Genomic DNA, 25,773 nt, shown 5'->3' with positions numbered 1-25,773 from the left:
TGTCATGCAGGCACAACTTTCTTAGAGAAGTAATGGCGACTGGGCAACTAATACTGGAGAAGTGCGACGGCCAACAGCTTTCAGAAGCCATCTGTATCCACCAGGCAGAAAGGCAGCATTTCCATGGCCAACAGATTGGAGATTGTGGAGATCAAGCTCTTAGCTTTCGCATGTGTAGGAGGAAACATTCTTTCATGTGACCACAACTGCAGGACTGAGGGCTGGCTGCTGTGCTGAGGGAAGGTGGAGTAGGGTTAACGCGAAAACTGCTGGACTATGAGTGAGGTGCAGGTGGAGATGTTATAGTGGATTGAGAAAGATGTGATGTCCTCGGTGAAACAAAAACAGCAGGTATCTCCATTTCCATTACAGCTGACAGGCTTTCATTCACCCCGACTGTATGGAGTAAATAAGTGGAGGTTCTGCGGCTGGAGATCTGTGTGAGAACACTTTGCACAGTGATGGAGGAGGAAGAAGCAGCAGATGTGGTTGATGGGATGGCCTGTGGTTGACGAGGCCCACTAGCCCGCATTTTAGTGCAGTGAGATTCCCAGACTAACGTATGTTGATCGTACATGTGCCATGTAGTAGTCAAATTATAGCAATTTTTGCCTCTGCTGAGCCATTTTTTGCAATGTTGTCAGATAACATGAGTTGGGTCATCCTTTGCGGTCTCAAAAAAGGTCCAGGCTAAGCAACCCTTGCGGCCATTGCAAACTGCAGACCTGCGACCGCTGCTGGCCAGAGTTGTGGCTAAGGATGCAGTGCTTGTCGTGGTTGTATCACTTCAAGCCACAATATAATCTATTGTAATTGGGGTGCCACCTCTGTGGACTGTAATGGATGTGATGTTTGAGGTGGAGGAAGAGGAGGAGAGGCCACTTGAAGCTGCGCTTGCCATCCACTGGAGCACATGCTCTTTCTGGCCCTCATCTACAAGGCTTACCGCTGTATGGATGCCAAAAAGAAAGGGAGTCGAATAGCCAGTCCAGTTACAGATGTTGTCAGTTGTTATTGGATAGGATGAGACTGTGTTTGTTCAGTAGAGCTTTAAGTAATATTATCACCTATCCCACATACGTCTAGAACACCATACCTATTTTCACTTCCACCATGACCTTGCTTTTTCCCACTCATGTTGGATGTACCCTTCCCATCTTTTCACCAGCTGTTTCACAACCCTAGGCCCAGACATGTCAATCACCTGTTGCTAAATGAACAATCAGTATTTATTGGCTGAGATAGTGTGTCTGGACCACACTATTAGCCGAAAGTATTTAGATTCAGAAATGTGGCCTGGTGTCTGGAACACACTATTAGCAGAAAGGATATAAATTCTGAAATGTGGCCCACACTATTATCCCCAAACATTTTAGATTCTGAAATGTGGCCTCGTGCCTGGCCCACACTATTAGACCAAACGATTTTCATTCTGAAATGTAGCCTGGTATTTGGCCCACACTCTTAGCGCATATGATTTGGATTCGGAAATGTGGCCTGGTGTATAGTCCACCACACTGTTAGCAGAAAGGATTTAGATTCTGAAATGTGGCCTGGTCTCTGGCCCAAAGTATTAGCCGAAAGGATTTATATTCTAAATGTGGCCTGGTTTCTGGCCCACACTATTAGCACAAACAATTTAGATGCTGGAAGATCGATTTCACACAGGATCCTATCTATCTGTACTATCTGACTATTTGCACCAGGAGCAGCCTTTCTGTGCTGTTACACTGACAAAATGGCACAAAAACAACATATCCACTTTTTATATGGAGAGGGACATGTAACTTCGGCAGCCAATGACAGAAGCACTTGTGCCTGGATATTGCGGGTGGTTTCTGAGCCCTGACTGACTGTCGGAATCTCCACAAATTAACTTAGTAAAAAAAAATATACAGTCTCTCCCTCCCTCATCAAATACATCCCCCCCACCAAGTCCTAACAAAAGCATTAGTGGAAACTCGATCATTTTCAAAACTTTGGACGAATTTTGCCTCTTTTGAGGTAAATGCTCAGGAATCCCAATACGAATCTGAATTTGCAATGTTCGTGCTGAATTTGAGTTTGGCGAACGCTTTCCAAACAAGTTCGCTCATCTCTGTAACATTCCTGCCGGCACCACTGCATTGCTTCCCATGCACCACCATGCTGATACACTGACTTACTCACCACTTTGGGTCATGCAGTGAGTTCTGTCCTCTGCCTGCTGCATGGTGTAAACCACGTGTCCCCTGCTTGCTATGTGCATACTACCTGGCTCTTTGCTTAATGCGAGAGCAGTGCCTGCTCTTCCTGATTCTTAAAGAGACAGTGTGTGCATTCCTAATTTGTCCCCAGCCTATTGCCAAGAGACACTTGGTACTTAAGGCATCTCCACCAATGGGAAGATGCCTGAGCAACATTCTCTCTCAGTGTGTGTCCAGCTACTGAGTTGCCAGGTTCTGTCCTGGTTCTGTTACCCTGGGGGCTGTATACCAAGGTATGTACCTGTTTAATTTCTGCCACCCTGGGGGCTGTATACCCAGGACTGAATCGTGTATCCTGAATTTGCTCCCATGTCTGTCCTTGTCTGAACTAAGTCCTATTCATCTCCAGAATCCGACCTTTCCTCACCTTTGAAACTGCTAAGATTCTTACTGTTGCTCTTATTCATTCTCGTCTGGACTACTGCAACTCTCTTCTAATCGGTCTCTCTCTTTCCAAACTTTCTCCTCTCCAATCCATCTTGAATGCGGCAGCCAGGGTCATATTTTTGTCTAACCGCTTCACCGATGCCTCCATCTTGTGCCAGTCATTACACTGGCTACCCATTCGCTACAGCAGAGGTCCCCAACTCCAGTCCTCAAGGCCCACCAACAGGTCATGTTTTCAGGATTTCCTTAGTCTTGCCCAGGTAATAATTGCATCACCTGTGCTATACAAAGGAAATCCTGAAAACATGACCTGTTGGTGGGCCTTGAGGACTGGAGTTGGGGACCTCTGCGCTACAGGGTCCAGTATAAACTCATCTCTCTCACCCACAAAGCTCTCCACAGTTCTGTACCGCCTTATATCTCCTCTCTCATCTCCGTCTATCGCCCTACACGTGCCCTCCGTTCTACAAATGACCTAAGACTAACATCCCCTGTAATCCGAACCTCGCACCTCCGTCTCCAAGACTTCTCTCGTGCTGCGCCAGCTCTCTGGAATGCACTTCCCCAGACAATCAGACTGATACCTAGCCCCGACCTATTCAAGCGCGCTTTAAAAACCCATCTCTTCAAACAAGCCTACCACATCAACTACTCAGTAAACTAACTTTTCCCTGTTCCCTCCTTCCAAATATTACTCTGAATCTGCCCCCTACTATTCATCTGTCTCCACACCCTCCATGCACATGATAACTGCACTTGATACTTGACTATTGCACTTAAACACAGGGGCTGATGACCGGATCATGCAGCTTCATATGAAAATCCCTATTTATTATAATTGCCAGACCTGAAATAACAAGCACTTTTCACCTATTGTGTCCCACCATTTCCTTGTAGATTATAAGCTTGCGAGCAGAGACCTCACCCCTAATGTCACTGTTTAAATTGTCTTAACTTATACTGAATTTATTGTCTGTACATGTCCCCGCTTAATTGTAAAGTGCTGCGGAATATGTTGGCGCTATATAAATAAAAATTATTATTATTATTATTCCTGAACCTGTTTGTATCCTAGTCAGGAGCCTTCCCTACCCTGTTGTGTGTATCCTTGTTCCTACTCCTTAAAGGGAACCTGTCACCCCCAAAATCGCGGGTGAGGTAAGCCCACCGGCATCAGGGGCTTATCTACATCATTCTGGAATCCTGTAGATAAGCCCCCGATGTATCCTGAAAGATGAGAAAAAGGCGTTAGATTATACTCACTCAGGGGAGTTCCCGCTGTTGGTTCGGGACCGGCGCCTCCCATCTTCATCAGATGACGTCCTCTTCTTGTCTTCACGCTGCGGCTCCAGTGCAGGCGTACTTTGTCTGCCCTGTTGAGGGCAGAGCAAAGTACTGCAGTGCGCAGGCGCTGGGAAAGGTCAGATAGGCCCGGCACCTGCGCGCTGCAGTACTTTGCTCTGCCCTCAACAGGTCAGACAAAGTACACCTGCGCTGGAGCCGCAGCGTGAAGACCAGAAGAGGACATCATCGTAAGAAGATGGGAGGCGCCGGACCCGGACCAACAGCGGGAACGCCCCTGGGTGAGTATAATCTAACATCTTTTTCTCATCTTTTAGGATACATCGGGGGCTTATCTACAGGATTCTAGAATGCTGTAGATAAGCCCTTGATGCCGGTGGGCTTACCTCACCCGCGATTTTGGGGGTGACAGGTTCCCTTTAAACTAGCAATATCTGTACCAGCACCTATCTCTAATCTGTTGTCTCTGCCCAATGTTTGTGACCTTTGTGTACACTTGTTACTTCATGGTAAGTACTTGTGTGAGTCTGGTCCCGTCTGCCTCTGCTCTGCACCTGTGGCTCTGCTTCTGCTCTTGTGGCTACTGCTCTGCACTTGCGGTTCTGGCCCTGTCCCGCATCTGTGGCTCTTTGTTTGTCCTGTCTGAACTGGGTCCTATCTGTTCCCATATTTGTGTTGTACCTGCATTTGTCACAGTCCTTCCTGAAATTGTTCCTAGCCAGAACTGGTTCCTACCCGACTGTATCCCAAAACTGTTCCTGCTTGTCCAGTCCTACCTGTCCCCATGTCCCACTCGTACCTGCCATTGTTCTAGTCTTTCCCGAAACAGTTTATGTCCCTCCAGTCTAAACAGAGTCAGCCATGCCATCCTGCCTGCCAGAGTGTCAGCCGTGCCCTCCTGACTGCCAGTGTCAGCCGTGCCCGCCTGCCTGCCAGAGTGTCAGCCATGCCCGCCTGTACATCATTTGTACCCACCAGTACTTGCAGTCTACACATCAACTATCTACAGTACTTGCTTGCACCTGTCGTTACACTGGTCTGTCCCCCTGTGGGGTAGGGTGCTACTGCCAGACGCCACCCTGGAATGGTACCTGGCAGCTACCTGCCGCAGAACCCTGATCTCACCACTAGAGGCTCCAGTGAACATCGAGGTAGCTACTTAGTCACACGCCTCCAGGGTAAGTCCAGATTGTAGCACAGTGGGGCCACAATCCTTGCTCGTGTCTTCCAGCCAGGGTGCAATCATTACAATCTATAGCTGTAACATCAATTGAACTCAAAAGGCTAAGTAAAGTTGAACTGTTTGTTAACCCCTTTCCGACATCAGGCATAATAATATGCCGATGATGGACACCCTCCCTTTGATGTGGGCTCTGGCGGAGAGCCCACATCTCTTCCAGCACATGTCAGCTGTTCAAAACAGCTGACATGTGCCGCTAACATCCACGGGAAGTATCGCGATCCACCAGCTGCTGTTAACCTGTAAAATGCCGCTGTCAAACCGATGGCCGCGCCGGAAATCCCGCCCATCGGCACCTGTGTGATAACCATTCTGGTTGTCACTGCTGGATTGCTATGAGCGCTGTCTGATGGTCGGCGCTCATAGCAAGTCAGCAATTCTGCTACATACAGGCGATCTGATCATCGCCTGTATGTAGCAGAGGCAATCGGGTTATGGCAGCATCTAGTCTCCCATGACGACTATTGATGCATGCCCAAAGTAAAAAAAAATGTTTTTAAAAATATTAAAAAAAAATAAAAAATATATAATAGTTCAAATCACCCCCTTTTTGCCCCATTCAAAATAAAACAATTAAAAAAAATCAAACATACACATATTTGGTATCGCCGTGTTCAGAATCGCCCAATCTATCAATATAAAAAAATTATTAACCCAATCTATAAATGGTGCAATGAGAAAAAAAAGCCCGAATTAAGTTTTTTTGGTCACCGCAACATTGCATTAAAATGCAATAACGGGTGATCAAAAGATCGTATCTGCACCAAAACAGTATCTTTAAAAACGTCAGCTTGCCAAAAACAAGCCTTCACCCAACCAGAGATCACAAAAAATGGAGATGCTACAGGTACAGAAAATGGCGGAATTTTTTTTTAACACAATTTGGAATTATTATTTCACCGCTTAGATAAGCAAGAATCTGTACATGTTTGGCGTCTATGAACTCGTAATTACTTGGAGAATCATAATGGCAGGTCAGTTTTAGCATTTAGCGAACATAGTAAAAATAAGCAAAACAAAAAACAATTGTGGAATTGCACTTTTTTTTTTGCAATTTCACAGCACTTGGAACTTTTTTTCCTGTTTTCAAGTACACGATATGTTAAAACCAATGGTGTCTTTCAAAAGTACAGCTCGTCCTGCAAAAAAGCAAGCTCTCACATGGTCATATTAAAAAATAAAAAAGTTATGGCTCTGGGAAGAAGGGGAGCAACAAACGAAAACGCAAAACATGAAAATACCTCTGGTCATGAAGGGGTTAAGAAGCAGATGTCCTCTGATCTGTTCCTGAAACTGAAATTGTGAGGAAATGAAAGGGGTATCATAGTGGGTGAGAACCCTAAAAGGCCCAATTACTGTCTACGTGATTCAATACATGTTAGGCATGCCCTTCCCTAACTGCACCTATGTACTAGGGGGTAATTACAACTTTAAAATATGTTTTGTGACCTCGTCAAATGTTTTTTGGGAGTAATGGGAAGGATTTTTGCTACAGGGCCCCGTGATTTCTATGTAGGCCTCGAAGTTTACTACTTCAATACTTTTGTAGTAGCTACTAGAAAGCACATAATCATCTCACTTACTCAAAAAAAAGTACTCTTCAAAATAACACAAAATTAATAGTTACCTAGTCCCATTCTCATGTAATATTGAGGAATTAATGGTGAAGATCTCTCCTGTCGCAGGTAATATATTTAACTGTGCCTACCATTTGACAATAGGGGTCACAGAGAGACAACTGATGACTTTCTGCTCCACCACATAGAGCATGTAGCCTGGCATTTATTATTTCAGTTCTGCATCTATGCAATGGATTTGGAGCCTAATATCAGAGAAACAAAACTTTAACCACTATTAAAATATGGAGAAATTAGAAAATTAGTCAGAATCTAACATTTTTGCAATTTGCTCTGGTGAATTCAGTAAAATGGCAACGAGTCAGCTGCCATTTTGCTGGATTATAAAGGCCTGGAAAAAAGGATTAAAAGATAAATAATTGAAAAATTATACTCACCCAGTCCTCACCTGTCTAACCGTACAGTCCTGCTTAGATGCGGTTGTCTTTTTCTGTTTGGTCTATGGTGACAACAACGGAGCGACAATGGGGTATCACAGGGCACATCATGGCCAAGTCAACCACTGTCGAAGATGCCACCCATGACTGGACTGGCAGTAGATGACGACTGGACTGGAGAAGGGATGCGAAGCAGTATAGTACAATTTTTTAATTTTTTTTTTTACCTTTGTGTATTACACTATTTATATCAATGCGCATTTGCATCAAATCTCTCAGCCGAAGTCGAGTGGATCTGCCGAATTGGAATTTCAACAGATTTACTCATCCTTATTATTAACAAATCAACCATTTTGGAAACTAAGTGGTGTTGAAAGGAGGATTTTCACTTTATATACTGTATATTTCCAGTCTTGACACTTTGAAAAGAACATGATGCCAAGTGTTTAAAGCCAGTAAGAAAATCAAGTCTCTGGTCTTATTTACCCTAAGTGTGGCTCCTCTATGCAATGTGGTTTTTTTTAACGCCTCCACTGGAGGTGCGAGGACGCTGTTTGATCCCACTGACTCCTATCTACATGTACATCCTCTATATTGTGGGATCTCTGCAGGATCTTATAGACTTCAAACATCCCTGGCTAGTGTGAAATGTAAGAAATGCTGACATGATTAACTGATTCAGAACAGATGGATTCTTGGGGAAAATGCCCTAGATGTGTCTAAAATGTTATTACGCACATCTGGATTAAGTAAATTATCCCTCAAATGTATGATTTCCATAACTAAAGATTACTTAGAATAGTTCTGCTGGTAATGTAAAACAATAAGACAGATGATACTATATGTGGCGTTTTCTCCAGTTAGCTAGTTGGTTGCTCCAATAATAGAGACGTCTCAACTTCAGATATCTCCAAAGCACTGATCCTACCCTGCAGCTACACCAAGTATGTTGTTTGACTGGCTTGTTTCTGTTCTTAAAACCATAAAATTATCTTCTTAGCTGCTACAGCATTTTTTTCTCCATCATTCCTCTCTGAAGAGACAATTTGCATATTTCCCAGAGGAGCATTGCGGCTTTAAGTCTCCTCACCTCGACATGCTTATCATGTCACTCTCCGCAAGGAGAAACGATTCTTCTTGGATCCCGGTCAGACGCCTCTCAATCTGCCAAACCAGATCTCCAATTTGTACTGACGAGGGGCAGTACCCCAAGCACAGTGTCTGCAAATTGACATTCTGGTTTGGCTATTATCTTAAGTCATGTGACAAGGCTCATAAAAGGATCGACATTGACTGTTAGGATTGCTACCTCCAATAGGTGGCACTAGAGTTCTGGTTCTCTTCCTCTCTGAAGAGACAATTTGCACATTTCTTCATCATGTAAATTTTCAAGTTATTTGCATAGAATTTACAAAAACATGAAACTCTGACAACCAGAGACACCACTAGTGGTGAATAAAGTGTAATGGATTTTTTTTAAAGAAGCCAGAGGCCTGATGAGAATCTCGATGGACTACCAGAGGCAGCTAATGGAATCTTTTCCAAACCAGGCTCTGTAAAACTTTCAAAACAAAAATTTCAAAACAATATTTTTGGAAAAAAAAACTCTTCCAAAACTCTTTAAAACTGATTCAGGAAAAGAAAAAGTCATTCACATGCTCCACATATAAAAGCATTTCCTGAAGCTTGAAAACGTCATTGGATTTATCTACCTCAAAAACTCCAAATGGACATATTCTTAGACCAACACTAGACAGTGTTATTAATGTAATTGATCGAAGGATTGAGGCTTCTCCTCTCCTATGGGTGTGTTGTGAATTCTGTTATCGAACTCCCTCCTGTGGTCATGAATGGTACTTCGGCGAGTTCTGTCCATGGACTCCCTCTGGTGGCTCTGAGTGGTGCTGCTGCTTCTGAGGTTCCTTACACAGTTGACGGAGTTTATTCGTTGGCTGGGTGCTCTATTTAACTCCACTCAGATCGTTACTCCATGCCAGCTGTCAATGTTCTTGTACTGGTTCAGTTCGCTCTTGGATCTTTCTGGTGACCTGTCTACTCCAGCAGAAGCTAAGTCCCTGCTAGTTATTATTTGTTCATTGTTTTCTGGTCCAGCTTGCTATCATGATTTTGTTTTGCTAGCTGGAAGCTCGGGGATGCAGAGTGGCACCTCCGCACCGTGAGTCGGTGCGGAGGTCTTTTTGCACACTCTGCGTGGTCTTTTGTAGTTTTTTGTGCTGACTACAAAGATACCTTTCCTATCCTCAGTCTGTTTGGTAAGTCGGGCCTCTCTTTGCTGAAACCTGTTTCATTTCTGTGTTTGTGACTTTCATCTTTACTCACAGTCAATATATGTGGGGGGCTGCCTTTTCCTTTGGGGAATTTCTCTGAGGCAAGGTAGGCTTTATTTTCTATTTCTAGGGCTAGTTAGCTCTTAGGCTGTGAAGAGGCGTCTAGGCCGTGTTAGGTACGCTCCACGGCTATTTCTAGTTGTGTGATAGGATTAGGGGTTGCGGTGAGCAGAGTTCCCACTTCCCAGAGCTTGTCTTGTGTGAGTTTAACCATCAGGTCGTTCCTGGTGCTCCTAACCACCAGGTCCATAACAGGGGTGCAAAAAAGTTTTTAACATTTGTTAAATTTTAATTATAACAAAACCTTTTATAAGTTTGGATGATGTGTTAGAGCCACTTAAACTTTGAAGATTGGTGGGGGTCTGGGGCGTGAAACCTCCACCAATGGCTCAAATCGTTAGCGGAAATACTCAGCTCCTTTATGAGCAAATGCACAGCAGTGTATATACTCAATAGGATTTGGTGGATCTATACACCTTTGTGTGTGTGCTCAGTTGAGAAATGACCTGGAACCCTACCAATTTGGAGTACATTTAAGTGGTTCGAACATGTAAAAAAGTTTACAATTTTTTAGATACTCTTAATTCATGAAAGGAGTTTTCCACATTTGTCACTGTATGTGACTGCAGACATGTGAATCCTCACAGCACGCACTGTCAGGATTTTCAGGTGGTGGTGAGACCGGATAGTCATGTGACAGCAAGTATGCGATATGTATACTTGCGGCCACATTCCAACTAGATGTGAGCAGCCTTGCTCAATTCACTTGTATTGAGCAAGGCTGTGGACAATTGCTTCTCACTAAATTAGAATATCATCAAAAAGTTAATTTATTTCAGTTCTTCAAAAATTGAAACTCATATATTATATAGAGACATTACAAACAGAGTGATCTATTTCAAGTGTTTATTTCTGTTAATGTTGATTATTATGGCTTACAGCCAATAAAAATCCAAAAGTCATTATCTCAGTAAATTAGAGTCATTAACAAAAAGCACACACAAAGGCCTTGAAAGGATTGTTAAGAAAAGGCCATTCAAAAATTTGGGGGGAGATTCTCAAGGAGTGGGACTGCTGCTGTAGTCATTGCTTCAACCCCCCAAAGAGTTACATGACTTAATAAAACCAACCCCTCATAAGAGGGTTACACATTAAAAACACAAGCAAAGATTGTGTGTACAAAAAATACAAAGAAATGCAAAGGACATAAATGAGACGGCATAGAGAAACACAGTCATATATCTCCAGCGCCCCAGAGACCTGGTCGTTGCAGTATAGCGCTCTGCCACTAAGGGGAGCAGCGGTACGTCTGATGGCACTAAGGAGTTCTCCTGACCAGGTATCACTAGAACACATTACACTACACACTCCTGCCACTAGGGGGAGAAAAAGGCTTTATTTATTGGGCCACTCCTCACACTGGTAAAACTAGGGGCTGGGGAGGAAGTTAGTCAGAAGCTGACTGGGTTGGAACCAGGCAACATCCCGTGGCAGGGGGTGTTGCAGGGAGAAGGCACAGGGGGTCCCTGTCAGGCGTGGGAACCTGGCAGGTGCCTAGCGACAGAACAGAACGTAACGGAACCGCGCCTGCACACCTTGCGGCGGTATCCTAAGAGAGAGACAAGAGGGGAAGAATATTGTGGAACAGTGTAAACGAGATCAGCACAAAGGAGAGCCAGTAAGAGTCGTGCCGAGAGAGGAAGGCAACATCTTACTGAGGCGCGTAGTCGGTGGCCGGATCACCGTAGGAGTAACTGACTTCAGGCCTTACTTCAAATTCCGCTGGACAGTTAATCATAGGTTGGCTGTTTACCTTCTAAACCTACGAAGACATAGGGGGCAACATTGGGAAAGGGGCGTCTCTAGGGTCCCGGAAGACCTCCAAGCCTTCCCGTCAAACGGGTGGCGTCCTAGCCATAACATATCTGGGGGACGTTAGAAACTAGTAACATCTGGAACCAAAGAGAGAGAGAGAGCAAGCTGTGGAGAACGAACGAACGAGAGCAGCAGTTGTGAGGACCATTCCGAATGCTCAGCAGGGTAGGACTACAACACTCAGGCGCTATTGGTAGGCAACGATTTCCATCTGCGAAGGAAACTCTGGATGTGCCCATCGGACCGGCCAGTCTCTGATAGCCTGGTTGAACATGCTCTGGATTGAGGATATTGAAGCCTTCAGTAAAGAGGTAAAGAGACTGCAACCTTGTGTCCTCGTTATTGCCCGCACCTGACACCATCACCAACTACATATCTGGGATGCTCTGGGGACATACTTCACCTGTGGGAAGTTATACCATCCAGCTGCCATTCCATCACCCCAGCGAACTCCATAGCAGCGTCGGTCACCCTGACCGAACATCACAGGTGGCGTCACGAACCCCTGACAGACTGTACAAATCCCTTTACTGGACGCCCCTTAGCAGAGCCGAACCAGAGAGGCCCGGTACCGAGAACTCATGGCCCTGTGTCTGGGGGCGCTCCATATCTACAATCAATAGTCTAGTATAATTTATATACAGAGGGGAAAAAAGTATTTAGTCAGCCACCAATTGTGCAAGTTATCCCACTGAAAAAGATGAGAGAGCCCTGTAATTAACATCATAGGTAGACCACAACTATGAGAGTCAAAATGAGAAAATAACATACAATATGATTTATTGCAGATAGTACATTTAATGATATAGACAACGTTGTCACTATTAGCCCAGCGTCACACTAAACGCATGAAAAATTGGTCCAAGTCTCCCTGTCGACAGCGCACAAGTATTCTCCGTACGGTCATCCATGTGTAATTCGTTTCCAATGCGATTATGTGATTTTCTCGCACCTATGTATCCGTATGACATCCTTATGGCTTTACATTTCTCACTGCTTTTCCCCACTGAATTTAATGACTCAATGGGCTGGAATGAGAAAAATAGTTGCATATTTGTCGCAAGCTAGATAAATGGTCCATGTGGTGTCTGAGTTTTTCTCGCACCCATAGGCTTGCATTGGCGAGTCTCGGACGATATATGCTTGCAATCGCTGCATGCTGCGATTTTACAAGCACGTCGAATACGCCTGAGAAAAAATACAGTGATGTCAGCTGACCCATAGATTAACAGTGGTCCGAGTGTGATGCGATGTTTTCTCGCATAGCACTAGTCCGTATTCTACGCTAGTGTGACACCGGCCTTACAGTTCAAATACTGTTTTACAGTATAATGTTTTGAGCTATCCCAGTTGGCATAATTTTTAGTAACCTGAACAAAGTTGCAATGTCTGCAACGATTTTCCCCACATTTGATAAAAGCCCTTACAATTCAGCCAAGTGTGGCGGTCAGAATTGGTACTAAGGGACTGGGATGATAGAATATTTCCAAAGGTTTTTGCTCTTTTTGCCACCACCGAACACCCCGAACTCAAAATCGGAGACAAAATAGTGTTCTCCTCTTGTATAGGAAGATATTTTAATATTATCCTTTTAAGAACTGAGGACTATAGTGTATAGAAAGAATTGGCTTATCATCCCACCTGTTGACAATTAGATGTACTATTAACTAAGTCTGAGCATTTTTTCTGTCTCACAATATTTCTGGCCCTATTCAGAAACCAAGAAGAGTAACCACTCTTCCACAACGTCCTATCACAAACAGCAAATTCCCCCTCTAACTTACACGCATGTGTGTATCTGGTCAATATGTTACAGGGTGATGTTCCTACATAAGTTACACTAGACTATTGATTGTAAATATATGACTGCATTTTCCGAAAAGAAAAGTGATTCGAATTTTTATATTTTTAGTTTTTTTATATTATTTAAAACATTTTTTTTTACTTTATTTTTTAGTCTCCTTAGGTAACATGATCATGCAAACACATACTATATCCTACAGTACTACAATATTGCAGTACGTAGAGAAATTGCGGTCCTCCTATGGCGCTCACCCTGTGCAGTTACTTTTGATGGCACCCAGCTGCAATATTTCCAGCGATCATGTCACCGGGGGCTGGCAGGAACCAGTGGATGCCCAGATGATAATGCTATTTCAAGACAGTCATTGACACACTCCTCCAGGATTCCATCATTTGATCAATCCTGCGCTATAGGCTGCCATTATGGCAAATGACGGATGGCGATGGATCCGTCGCTGTCCGTTTTTTTGAAGGAAACAAAAAACGTTATTATTTCCGTTTTTTCTGGCTGCTGGAAAAACAATTTTTGACGGATCCGGCGAAAAACGGATTAAACATGAGGACATCCATCGCAATCCGTCGCCCAACACAAGTCTATGGGCTCATTCTCACATGCGAGAAACTCAGATGAGTCTCGCATGTCAATACCCGGCACTGCACCCCGCACTCAGGAGCAGAGCGTGCGGCTTCATGTATTGCTATGCGGCCGCACGCTCCAATCTGAGTGCCGGGTGCGAGTGCCGTATATTGACGTGCAAGACTCATCCGAGTTTCTCGCATGTGAGAATGAGCCCTATGAGAAAAAAACGGATCCAGTGGCAACCTTTGACAGATCCGTTTTTTCCAAAATTCGCCAGATTGTGACTGACGGCAAAAACTGATGTGTGAAAGCAGCCTAAGCCACAAAAGGTCATTGCTAAAGAAGCTGGCTGTTCACAGTGTGCACTAACCAAGCATATTAATGGAAGGTTGAGTGGAAGGAAAAAGTGTGGTAGAAAAAGGTGCACAAGCAACCGGGATAACTGCAGCCTTGAAAGGATTGTTGAAAAAAGGCCATTCAAAAATTGGGGGGAGATTCACAAGGAGTGGACTGTTGCTGGAGTCATTGCTTCAAGAGCCACCACACACAGACGTATCCAGGACATGGGCTACAAGTGTCGCATTCCTTGTGTGAAGCCACTCATGACCAATAGAGCGTCTTACCTGGGGCACGGAGAAAAATAACTGGACTGTTGCTCAGTGGTCCAAGGTGTTGTTTTGAGATGAAAGTAAATTTTGCATTTCATTTGGAAATCAAGGTCCCAGAGTTTGGAGGAAGCTGCTTGTGGTCTAGTGTGTAGTTTCCACAATCAGTGATCAGAGCCGTGTCATCTGCTGGTGTAGGTTCACTGTGTTTTATCAAGACCAAAGTCAGCGCAGCCGTCTACCAGGAAATTTTAAAGTATGTCATGCTTCCCTCTCCCGATAAGCTTTTTGGAGATGGAAATTTCATTCTGCAGCAGGACTTGGCCCCTGTCCACACTGCCAAAAGTACCAAGACCTGGTTTAAAAACAACAGTATCACTGTGCTTGATTGGCCACCAAACTTGCCTAACCTTAACCCCATAAAGCATCTATGGAGTATTGTCAAGAGGAAGATGAGAGACACCAGACCAACAATGCAGATGAGCTGAAGGCTGCTATCAAAGCAACCTGGGCTTCCATAACCCCTCAGCAGTGCCACAGGCTGATCGCCTCCATGCCATGCCACATTGATGCAGTAATTGATGCAAAAGAGCCCTGACCAGGTATTGAGTGCATTTACTGAACATACATTTCAGTAGGCCAACATTTTGGATTTTAAAAACATTTTTAAGCTGGTGTCATAAAGTATTCTAATTTACTGAGATAATGACTTTTGGGTTTTCATTGGCTCTAAGCCATAATCATCAACCTTAACAGAAATAAACAGTTGAAATAGATCACTTTGTTTGTAATGACACTATATAATATACAGTATGAGTATCACTTTTTGTATTGAAGAACTGAATTTTTGGTGATATTCTGTGAGAAACGCCTGTATATTTTTTGGAATCTTATAGGGAGTTGTCCTACCAAAATGATGGGAAAGAAATTAGTTGAAGGAAAACGTCCATCTCAGAAACAAAAGAAATCCTGTAAAACTGTCATTATTTATGTATTGAAAATGTACAGGGGCACTGAGGATATGTATAACTAGATGGTGGCCCAATTCTAATGCATCGGGTGTTCTAGAATATGTATGTAGTTTATTTATGAAGATTTCAGAATAATGCAATGAATACCCAGCATTCGACAGGCTGGGCGCAACCAATTAGGCCTCTTTCACACTTCCGTCATTTGGCCAACGTCGCAATGCGTCTTTTTGGAGAAAAAAACGCATCCTGCAAAGTTGCCCACAGGATGTGTTTTTTCTCCAAAGACTTGCATTAGCGACGCAGTGCGCTAACCAAGCGCAATGGCCACACGTATCATCTGTTGTGCAACAGATACATTGTGATTTTGCGGCCCGTCGTGACGAAAAAACGTTCAATGTAATGTTTTTTTGTCCGTCGGAACAGCCATTTCGGACCGCGCATGCGCGGCCGGAACTCCGCCCCCTCCTCCCCGGAACTCATAATGGGCAGCGGATACGTCTAAAACCTGCATCTGCTGCCCACGTTTGCACTATTTGCACAACGTCCACCGGTACGTCGGGCCGACGGTTTGCGACGGCCCCGTACCAACGGAAATGTGAAAGAGGCCTTAGCGAAGCATGGTTCAAATCCCACGTCAATTTACGGCCGGACTGCGTCTGTCGCTGATTGTTCGCGGCCAGCCGGGCGCAACCAATCAGTGAAGCCAGGGCCGGCTCCAAGTTTTTTGAGGGCCCTGGGCGAAAGAGTCTCACAGCCCACGTAGCATATAACACATCCACGTAGTATAAAGCACAGCCACGTAGTATATAGCTATAAGGATCCTGTCAGCACTGGCACGCTGCCACGGCTGAGCAGGGTGACGGGTGACTTACCCACACTGCGGGAGAGCCCGAGGTCAGATGCCACTGGGAAAGCTCAGTCAGACTGGACCTGAGCAGCGTACTGAAGATAGCAGAAAACAGAAGGACCTACGATCATATGACCTCAGGGGGCGGGGCTTAGCATCTTGCTACTGGAGATGAGTGCAGGATTCAACAGACACCCTGAAGTAAAGGAGAGGGGAACTCAAGTCGTACAAACGGGGGTCATACACGGAAAGGGTTGCGCGGTACAGAAGGGGCGAGTAGAGAATAGTCAGAACGTAGGCAAGGAGTCATACACAGAGATAGCAGCGCAGTACAAAAGGGACAGGCAGAACTCTAAACAGGGACAGAACCAGATCAGAACCATACAAGCATAAAGTAGCACAGGCACAAAGCACAGGCACAACAGGGTCACACACACTTAGCCAAGGGTCAGAGAGTAAACAATGAGGCTAAAAGAAGCCTCCCAGAATCCCATAGTGAGGCCGTCCAGATTAACCTCTGAACTACCTAATCCCACAAACTATGCAGATCATGACAATAGCACAGCTATGTAGTATATAACACAGCCACGTAGTATATTGCACAGCCATGTAGTATATTGCACAGCCACATAGTATATAGCACAGCCACATAGTATATTGCACAGCCACGTAGTATATTGCACAGCCACGTAGTATATAGCACAGCCACGTAGTATATTGCACAGCCATGTAGTATATTGCACAGCCACATAGTATATAGCACAGCTCATGCAGTATATAACACAGCCCACTTAGTATATTGCACAGCCACGTAGTATATACCACAGCCCACGTAGTATATAGCACAGCGACGTAGTATATAGCACAGCCCACGCAGTATATAACACAGCCCATGCAGTATATAACACAGCCCACGTAGTATATAACAATGTGGACACCATATCCCTGTTAAAAAAAGAATAAAAATAAAAAATAGTCATATACTCACCTTCCGGCGGCCTCCGGATCCAGCCCAGGCCTTTAGCGATGCTCCGTTCCCAGTAATGCCTTGCGGCAATAACCCGCGATGATGTAGCGGTCTCACAAGACCACTACGTCATCTGGGGTCATTGCCGCAATGCATTCTTGGGACCGGAGCGGGAAAGTCTGCCGCGGATGCCGGAAGGTGAGAATATAATGATTTTTTTTTATTATTATTTTTAACATTATATGTTTTTACTATTGATGCTGCATTGGTCACACTTATAGGGTTAATGGCAGCGTTAACGAACTGCATTACACTGAGTTATGCCGTGGTGTAATGCAGTCCATTTAACGGACGGCTAAAATGCTATGTGGGCACTGACTGGAGGGGAGTATGGAGGGGGCTCTGACTGGAGGGGAGTAGGGAGGGGCCAATTCGCGGCCGGACAGTGCCTGTCACCGGATTTCCGTTACAGACAGACAAACAAACAGACGGAAGTGGACCTTAGACAATTATATACATATATATAGATTAACTACCTGTTATATAATCGTGGACAGAAATTGTAATAATTTGTACACATTTTACTTTTTTTTTACTTATAATTACCAAGTTAGCCTTTCTCGTTTTAACAAGTGTTGCATAACTCTATAGTAGAAGCTAATATAAGAAATTTTGTAGTATGGCTTAGAGTAACATGCTTCATTTTCTAGTTTTGAATTACTTCTCCTCCTCTCTGACTCCTTAAAGGGAACCTGTCACCAGATTTTTATCATATAACCTAAGGCTACCACCTATGAGCCCTGTGTAACAGCATTCTGGATTGCCATATAAAAATCTCCAAGTCGACCTGCAAAGCAAAAAAAAAATACTTTTTATAATACTCACCTATGGGGCAGTCAGGTCTGATGGTCATCTTTGGTCTTGATCCAGCGCATTCTCTCTTCTTGCGAAGCTGACCACCTTCTCTGCTTCATGTGGATAATGCATCATAAGTCATCCACACTAGAGTTGAGCGACCTTGACCTTTTTAGAGTCGAGCCGGGTTTCGCGAAACCCGACTATCTCAAAAGTCGGGTCGAGTGAAATCGGCCGATTATGACGTAAAGTCGGGATCGACCGAAACACGAAACCCAATGCAAGTCAATGGGGCAGCATAGTCGGCAGTGAGTGGGGGCCAGGAAAACACCTAGAGTGCCCATTTTAATGTCAAAACCATCCATTCTTCTTAATGAAGCTTGTCAAGCGTAATTTACCTTATAATAATTGGAAGGCATTTGAAATTGGGGGTCATTTGGCTAAAGTTGTGGTGGGTAGGGCTGGTTCAAGTTCTTAGTGGGCCCAGGAAATCTGGACCACGTCACGGCAGTGGAGCAGGGAGAGGTAAGTATTTCAACTTTGCAAGTGCAGTGAACCTGAGCAAGCAGGGGGGGCCCACTCGTTGGCATTGGCACTGGCACAGGGCTCCTCAAAGTACAGCGGTGTGTTTGCACGGCGGGGGCGCCTCCCACCGGCAGCAACACTTTTGCGTACTATGAGAGGCCCTGTGCCAGTGACGTCGCCAACTAGTATTCCTCCCCCCACCTGATGAAGGAACCTGCACTTTCATCTGCACCTTCCTCTTTGTCCCCGTGTAAGGTGGTATGGTATGCGGGAAGAGCAACCTGACTTTCAGCAGGGTCACAATGTTGTTGTGTAGCGTGCACGGGGAATGTTGCGTTATGGGTCAATGTACCAGCAGACTCATCTATCACTGGCTGGGCAATGGGCAGGATGAGGAGGAAACACAGATATAGGCCCAAATAATAAAGTGGGCTAAATGCAGTTCAAAATTGGTAACACAGGAATAACCAGGGGGCATTGCAGTGGAGGACAACTGGAATGAGAGGCTGACACAGAGAGTAGGCCCAAATCAGTAAGTAGTCGAAATGCAGTTCAAAATTGGCAACCGTAGTAAACAGGCGGCACAGCTTTGTTCAGTGGAGGAGAACAGCAAGGAGTGGCAGACACCGATAGTAGGCCCCAACCCAACTAGTAGGCCAAATGCAGTCTAACATTAACAACTACTTAACGAGCGCCTGAAAACGGAATTTCAGGACAGGAAACCAGGAGAACAGCAAGGAGCGGCAGACACTGTTAGTAAGCCCCAAACCAACTAGTACGCCAAATGCAGTTGTTCCATTTAACCACAATTTAACGAGAGCCTGAAGATAGAAGCTCAGGAAAGGCAACCTGGAGAACACCTTGGAGTGGAACACACCATCTCTCTCCACCCCATACCCATTTTGTAGGCCTAATGCTGTGTAGTTTTCTACAACTACTAAACGAGAGTCGGAAGACCGAAGCAATGGCAAGGCAACCTGGGGAACACCTTGGAGTGTAACACACCATCTCTCTCCACCCGATACCCATTTTGTAGGCCTAATACAGTGTAGTTTTCTACAACTACTAAACGAGAGTCGGAAGACCGAAGCAATGGCAAGGCAACCTGGGGAACACCTTGGAGTGTAACACACCATCTCTCTCCACCCGATACCCATTTTGTAGGCCTAATGCAGTGTAGTTTTCTACAACTACTAAACGAGAGTCGGAAGAGCGAAGCAATGGCGAGGAAACCTGGAGAACACCTTGGAGTGTAACACACCATCTCTCTCCACCCCATACCCATTTTGTAGGCCTAATGCTGTGTAGTTTTCTATAACTACTAAACGAGAGTCGGAAGACCGAAGCAATGGCAAGCCAACCTGGGGAACACCTTGGAGTGTAACACACCATCTCTCTCCACCCGATACCCATTTTGTAGGCCTAATGCAGTGTAGTTTTCTACAACTACTAAACGAGAGTCGGAAGACCGAAGCAATGGCAAGGCAACCTGGGGAACACCTTGGAGTGTAACACACCATCTCTCTCCACCCGATACCCATTTTGTAGGCCTAATGCAGTGTAGTTTTCTACAACTACTAAACGAGAGTCGGAAGACCGAAGCAATGGCAAGGCAACCTGGGGAACACCTTGGAGTGTAACACACCATCTCTCTCCACCCGATACCCATTTTGTAGGCCTAATGCAGTGTAGTTTTCTACAACTACTAAACGAGAGTCGGAAGATCGAAGCAATGGCGAGGAAACCTGGAGAACACCTTGGAGTGTAACACACCATCTCTCTCCACCCCATACCCATTTTGTAGGCCTAATGCTGTGTAGTTTTCTACAACTACTAAACGAGAGTCGGAAGACCGAAGCAATGGCAAGGCAACCTGGGGAACACCTTGGAGTGTAACACACCATCTCTCTCCACCTGATACCCATTTTGTAGGCCTAATGCAGTGTAGTTTTCTACAACTACTAAACGAGAGTCGGAAGACCGAAGCAATGGCAAGGCAACCTGGGGAACACCTTGGAGTGTAACACACCATCTCTCTCCACCCGATACCCATTTTGTAGGCCTAATGCAGTGTAGTTTTCTACAACTACTAAACGAGAGTCGGAAGATCGAAGCAATGGCGAGGAAACCTGGAGAACACCTTGGAGTGGAACACACCATCTCTCTACACCCCATACCCAATTTGTAGGCCTAATGCAGTGTAGTTTCCAAGAACTACTAAACGAGAGCCGGAAGATCGAAGCTCAGGAAAGGCAACCTGGAGAACACCTTGGAGTGGAACACACCATCTCTCTACACCCCATACCCAATTTGTAGGCCTAATGCAGTGTAGTTTCCAACAACTACTAAACGAGAGCCGGAAGATCGAAGCTCAGGAAAGGCAACCTGGAGAACACCTTGGAGTGGAACACACCATCTCTCTACACCCCATACCCAATTTGTAGGCCTAATGCAGTGTAGTTTCCAACAACTACTAAACGAGAGCCGGAAGATCGAAGCTCAGGAAAGGCAACCTGGAGAACACCTTGGAGTTGAACACACCATCTCTCTACACCCCATACCCAATTTGTAGGCCTAATGCAGCCTACTTTCCGACAACTACTAAACGAGAGCATGAAGATCGAAGCTCAGGAAAGGCAACCTGGGGAACACCTTGGAGTGTAACACACCCTCTCTCTACACCACGGAAGGGCTGATTCTTAGGAAGGAAGGCTGTCGGAAAGAAGCAGGGCGCGTCCGAGGGTGATTATATTCTTATTAGGTATATACTCACCCTCGGACGCGCCCTGCTTCTTTATTTGTAATGAATGTTTATTTGCAATGTGGTTTTGACTTACTCTATTTTTTTGGTAAATAATGATTTTATTATTTTCATTGTTTTGCATCTTCTTGGCAATAATATAGAGAAGACGCGACAGGACAACACTCGGTGGATGCCATATCTGTGTTTTAAATTGAAAAAAACTTTCAGTTAACTACTTGCAGGAGAAAGTTATTGTAGCTGGTGGCCATTTTTAGTACTGTACCAGATTTTTGTTGTATGTGTTTGTTTTTAATGTTAAAATGTCTGCATTTGATATCTCTCCAGTATTTTCTTTTTTATAAGCAAAATACTTATTTTTATATTTTCTGATGTTGGTTCAAGGGGTACACGGGCAGCAGTAGACAGGTCAGTGGAGGCCTAGTGGAAGGAGGGACCGCAGACAGGCTTCGAAGCCCTAACATAATAAATTGGGCTGGCTGTAGGCAATTTAAAATTGGTTCCAGGGGAACCCGGGCAGCAGTAGACAGGTCAGTGGAGGCCTAGTGGAAGGAGGGACCGCAGACAGGCTTCGAAGCCCTAACATAATAAATTGGGCTGGCTGTAGACAATTTAAAATTGGTTCCAGGGGAACCCGGGCAGCAGTAGACAGGTCAGTGGAGGCCTAGTGGAAGGAGGGACCGCAGACAGGCTTCGAAGCCCTAACATAATAAATTGGGCTGGCTGTAGGCAATTTAAAATTGGTTCCAGGGGAACCCGGGCGGCAGTAGACAGGTCAGTGGAGGCCTAGTGGAAGGAGGGACCGCAGACAGGCTTCGAAGCCCTAACATAATAAATTGGCCTGGCTGTAGGCAATTTACAATTGGTTCCAGGGGAACACGGGCGGCAGTAGACAGGTCAGTGGAGGCCTAGTGGAAGGAGGGACCGCAGACAGGCTTCGAAGCCCTAACATAATAAATTGGGCTGGCTGTAGGCAATTTAAAATTGGTTCCAGGGGAACCCGGGCAGCAGTAGACAGGTCAGTGGAGGCCTAGTGGAAGGAGGGACCGCAGACAGGCTTCGAAGCCCTAACATAATAAATTGGGCTGGCTGTAGGCAATTTAAAATTGGTTCCAGGGGAACCCGGGCAGCAGTAGACAGGTCAGTGGAGGCCTAGTGGAAGGAGGGACCGCAGACAGGCTTCGAAGCCCTAACATAATAAATTGGGCTGGCTGTAGGCAATTTAAAATTGGTTCCAGGGGAACCCGGGCAGCAGTAGACAGGTCAGTGGAGGCCTAGTGGAAGGAGGGACCGCAGACAGGCTTCGAAGCCCTACATAATAAATTGGGCTGGCTGTAGGCAATTTAAAATTGGTTCCAGGGGAACCCGGGCAGCAGTAGACAGGTCAGTGGAGGCCTAGTGGAAGGAGGGACCGCAGACAGGCTTCGAAGCCCTAACATAATAAATTGGGCTGGCTGTAGGCAATTTAAAATTGGTTCCAGGGGAACCCGGGCAGCAGTAGACAGGTCAGTGGAGGCCTAGTGGAAGGAGGGACCACAGACAGGCTTCGAAGCCCTAACATAATAAATTGGGCTGGCTGTAGGCAATTTAAAATTGGTTCCAGGGGAACCCGGGCAGCAGTAGACAGGTCAGTGGAGGCCTAGTGGAAGGAGGGACCGCAGACAGGCTTCGAAGCCCTAACATAATAAATTGGCCTGGCTGTAGGCAATTTAAAATTGGTTCCAGGGGAACCCGGGCAGCAGTAGACAGGTCAGTGGAGGCCTAGTGGAAGGAGTGACCGCAGACAGGCTTCGAAGGCCTAATATAAGAAAAATGTCAATACAATGGTACTGACAGTGCCAGGCATTGAAGGATGTCAGCGCATAGACTAAACATTGGTGGAGCTGTGAGAGAAAATTTTGCAAGTGGTAGAGCACTGTTTGACCTGGGGGGGGGACTGTCTTGTGGCCGGCGGTACAGGCCAAGGGCCCCTCATATTACAACGGTGTGTCTGACGTTGGGTGCGCACCACCACCGCCAGACACTTTATTGTACTATGAGGGACCTAGTGGCAGTGCCGTCGACCAAAAGCGGGCACACCCACCTCTTCAGACAAACAGTACTCTCACGGGTGCTGGCGCCAAGTGGCGATACCACGGCCCCGTGTGGGGACTTTGGCCATTTAGGGAGGTGTTAACATGTCGGATGCTGGACAATCAGGTGCTGCAAATTACGAGATTGGAAAAGTCGTTCAGAATAGTCCACAGGCAAGACCATTACATAGGAAAGCTAGGTGTCAGCCGGGCAAGGTGGGGCAAAAGATTTCGAAATCCAGTTGTGGTTCATTTTAATGAAGGTTAGATCATCTACATTTTGGGTAGCCAGACGAGTCCTTTTTTCTGTTAGTATTGAACCTGCAGCACTGAATACTCTTTCTGATAGGACACTAGCTGCCGGGCAAGCAAGCTCCTGCAATGCATATTCTGCCAATTCTGGCCAGGTGTCTAATTTTGATGCCCAGTAATCAAATGGGAATGACGGTTGAGGGAGAACGTCGATAAGGGATGAAAAATAGTTAGTAACCATACTGGACAAATGTTGTCTCCTGTCACTTTGAATTGATGCTGCAGTACCTGTCCTGTCTGCGGTCATAGCAAAATCACTCCACAACCTGGTCAGAAAACCCCTCTGGCCAACGACACTTCTGATTTCTGCCCCTCTAACACCTCTGGTCTGCTGGCCCCTGCAGCTCGTGTTAGAACGATCACGGGCGCTGTGCAGGGAATGCCAGAAGCAAACGGTCAACAAGAGTTGATTGTTTGGTTGCTAATATTAGTTCCAAGTTCTCATGTGGCATTATATTTTGCAATTTGCCTTTATAGCGAGGATCAAGGAGGCAGGCCAACCAGTAATCGTCATCGTTCATCAGTTTTGTTATGCGTGTGTCCCTTTTGAGGATACGTAAGGCATAATCCGCCATGTGGGCCAAAGTTCCAGTTCTCAAATCTGTGGTTGTGCTTGGTTGAGGGGCAGTTTCAGGCAAATCTACGTCACTTGTGTCCCTCCAAAAACCAGAACCCGGCCTTGCCGCGCCAACAATTTCCACTGGCCCCGGAAAAGCTTCCTCATTAAAAATATAATCATCCCCATCATCCTCCTCGTCCTCCTCCTCCTCTTCGCCCGCTACCTCGTCCTGTACACTGCCCTGGCCAGACAATGGCTGACTGTCATCAAGGCTTTCCTCTTCCTCAGCTGCAGACGCCTGATCCTTTATGTGCGTCAAACTTTGCATCAGCAGACGCATTAGGGGGATGCTCATACTTATTATGGCGTTGTCTGCACTAACCAGCCGTGTGCATTCCTCAAAACACTGAAGGACTTGACACATGTCTTGAATCTTCGACCACTGCACACCTGACAACTCCATGTCTGCCATCCTACTGCCTGCCCGTGTATGTGTATCCTCCCACAAAAACATAACAGCCCGCCTCTGTTCACACAGTCTCTGAAGCATGTGCAGTGTTGAGTTCCACCTTGTTGCAACGTCTATGATTAGGCGATGCTGGGGAAGGTTCAAAGAACGCTGATAGGTCTGCATACGGCTGGAGTGTACGGGCGAACGGCGGATATGTGAGCAAAGTCCACGCACTTTGAGGAGCAGGTCGGATAACCCCGGATAACTTTTCAGAAAGCACTGCACCACCAGGTTTAAGGTGTGAGCCAGGCAAGGAATGTGTTTCAGTTGGGAAATGGAGATGGCAGCCATGAAATTCCTTCCGTTATCACTCACTACCTTGCCTGCCTCAAGATCTACAGTGCCCAGCCACGACTGCGTTTCTTTCTGCAAGAACTCGGACAGAACTTCAGCGGTGTGTCTGTTGTCGCCCAAACACTTCATAGCCAATACAGCCTGCTGACGTTTGCCAGTAGCTGCCCCATAATGGGAGACCTGGTGTGCAACAGTGGCAGCTGCGGATGGAGTGGTTGTGCGACTGCGGTCTGTGGACGAGGTCTCGCTTCTGCAGGAGGACGAGGAGGAGGAGGAGGGGGTGCGAATGGCTACAGCCAACTGTTTCCTAGACCGTGGGCTAGGCAGAACTGTCCCAAACTTGCTGTCCCCTGTGGACCCTGCATCCACCACATTTACCCAGTGTGCCGTGATGGACACGTAACGTCCCTGGCCATGCCTACTGGTCCATGCATATGTTGTCAGGTGCACCTTTGTGCTCACAGATTGCCTGAGTGCATGGACGATGCGCTCTTTAACATGCTGGTGGAGGGCTGGGATGGCTTTTCTGGAAAAAAAGTGTCGACTGGGTAGCTCGTAGCGTGGTACAGCGTAGTCCATCAGGGCTTTGAAAGCTTCGCTTTCAACTAACCGGTAGGGCATCATCTCTAACAAGATTAGTCTAGCTATGTGGGCGTTCAAACCCTGTGTACGCGGATGCGAGGCTAAGTACTTCCTTTT

This window comes from Ranitomeya imitator, chromosome 1 (genome assembly GCF_032444005.1).
Source record: "Ranitomeya imitator isolate aRanImi1 chromosome 1, aRanImi1.pri, whole genome shotgun sequence".
NCBI classification, from domain to species: Eukaryota; Metazoa; Chordata; class Amphibia; order Anura; family Dendrobatidae; genus Ranitomeya; species Ranitomeya imitator.
The sequence above is the reverse complement of the archived record's forward strand: the minus strand, read 5'-3'. Positions refer to the sequence as shown.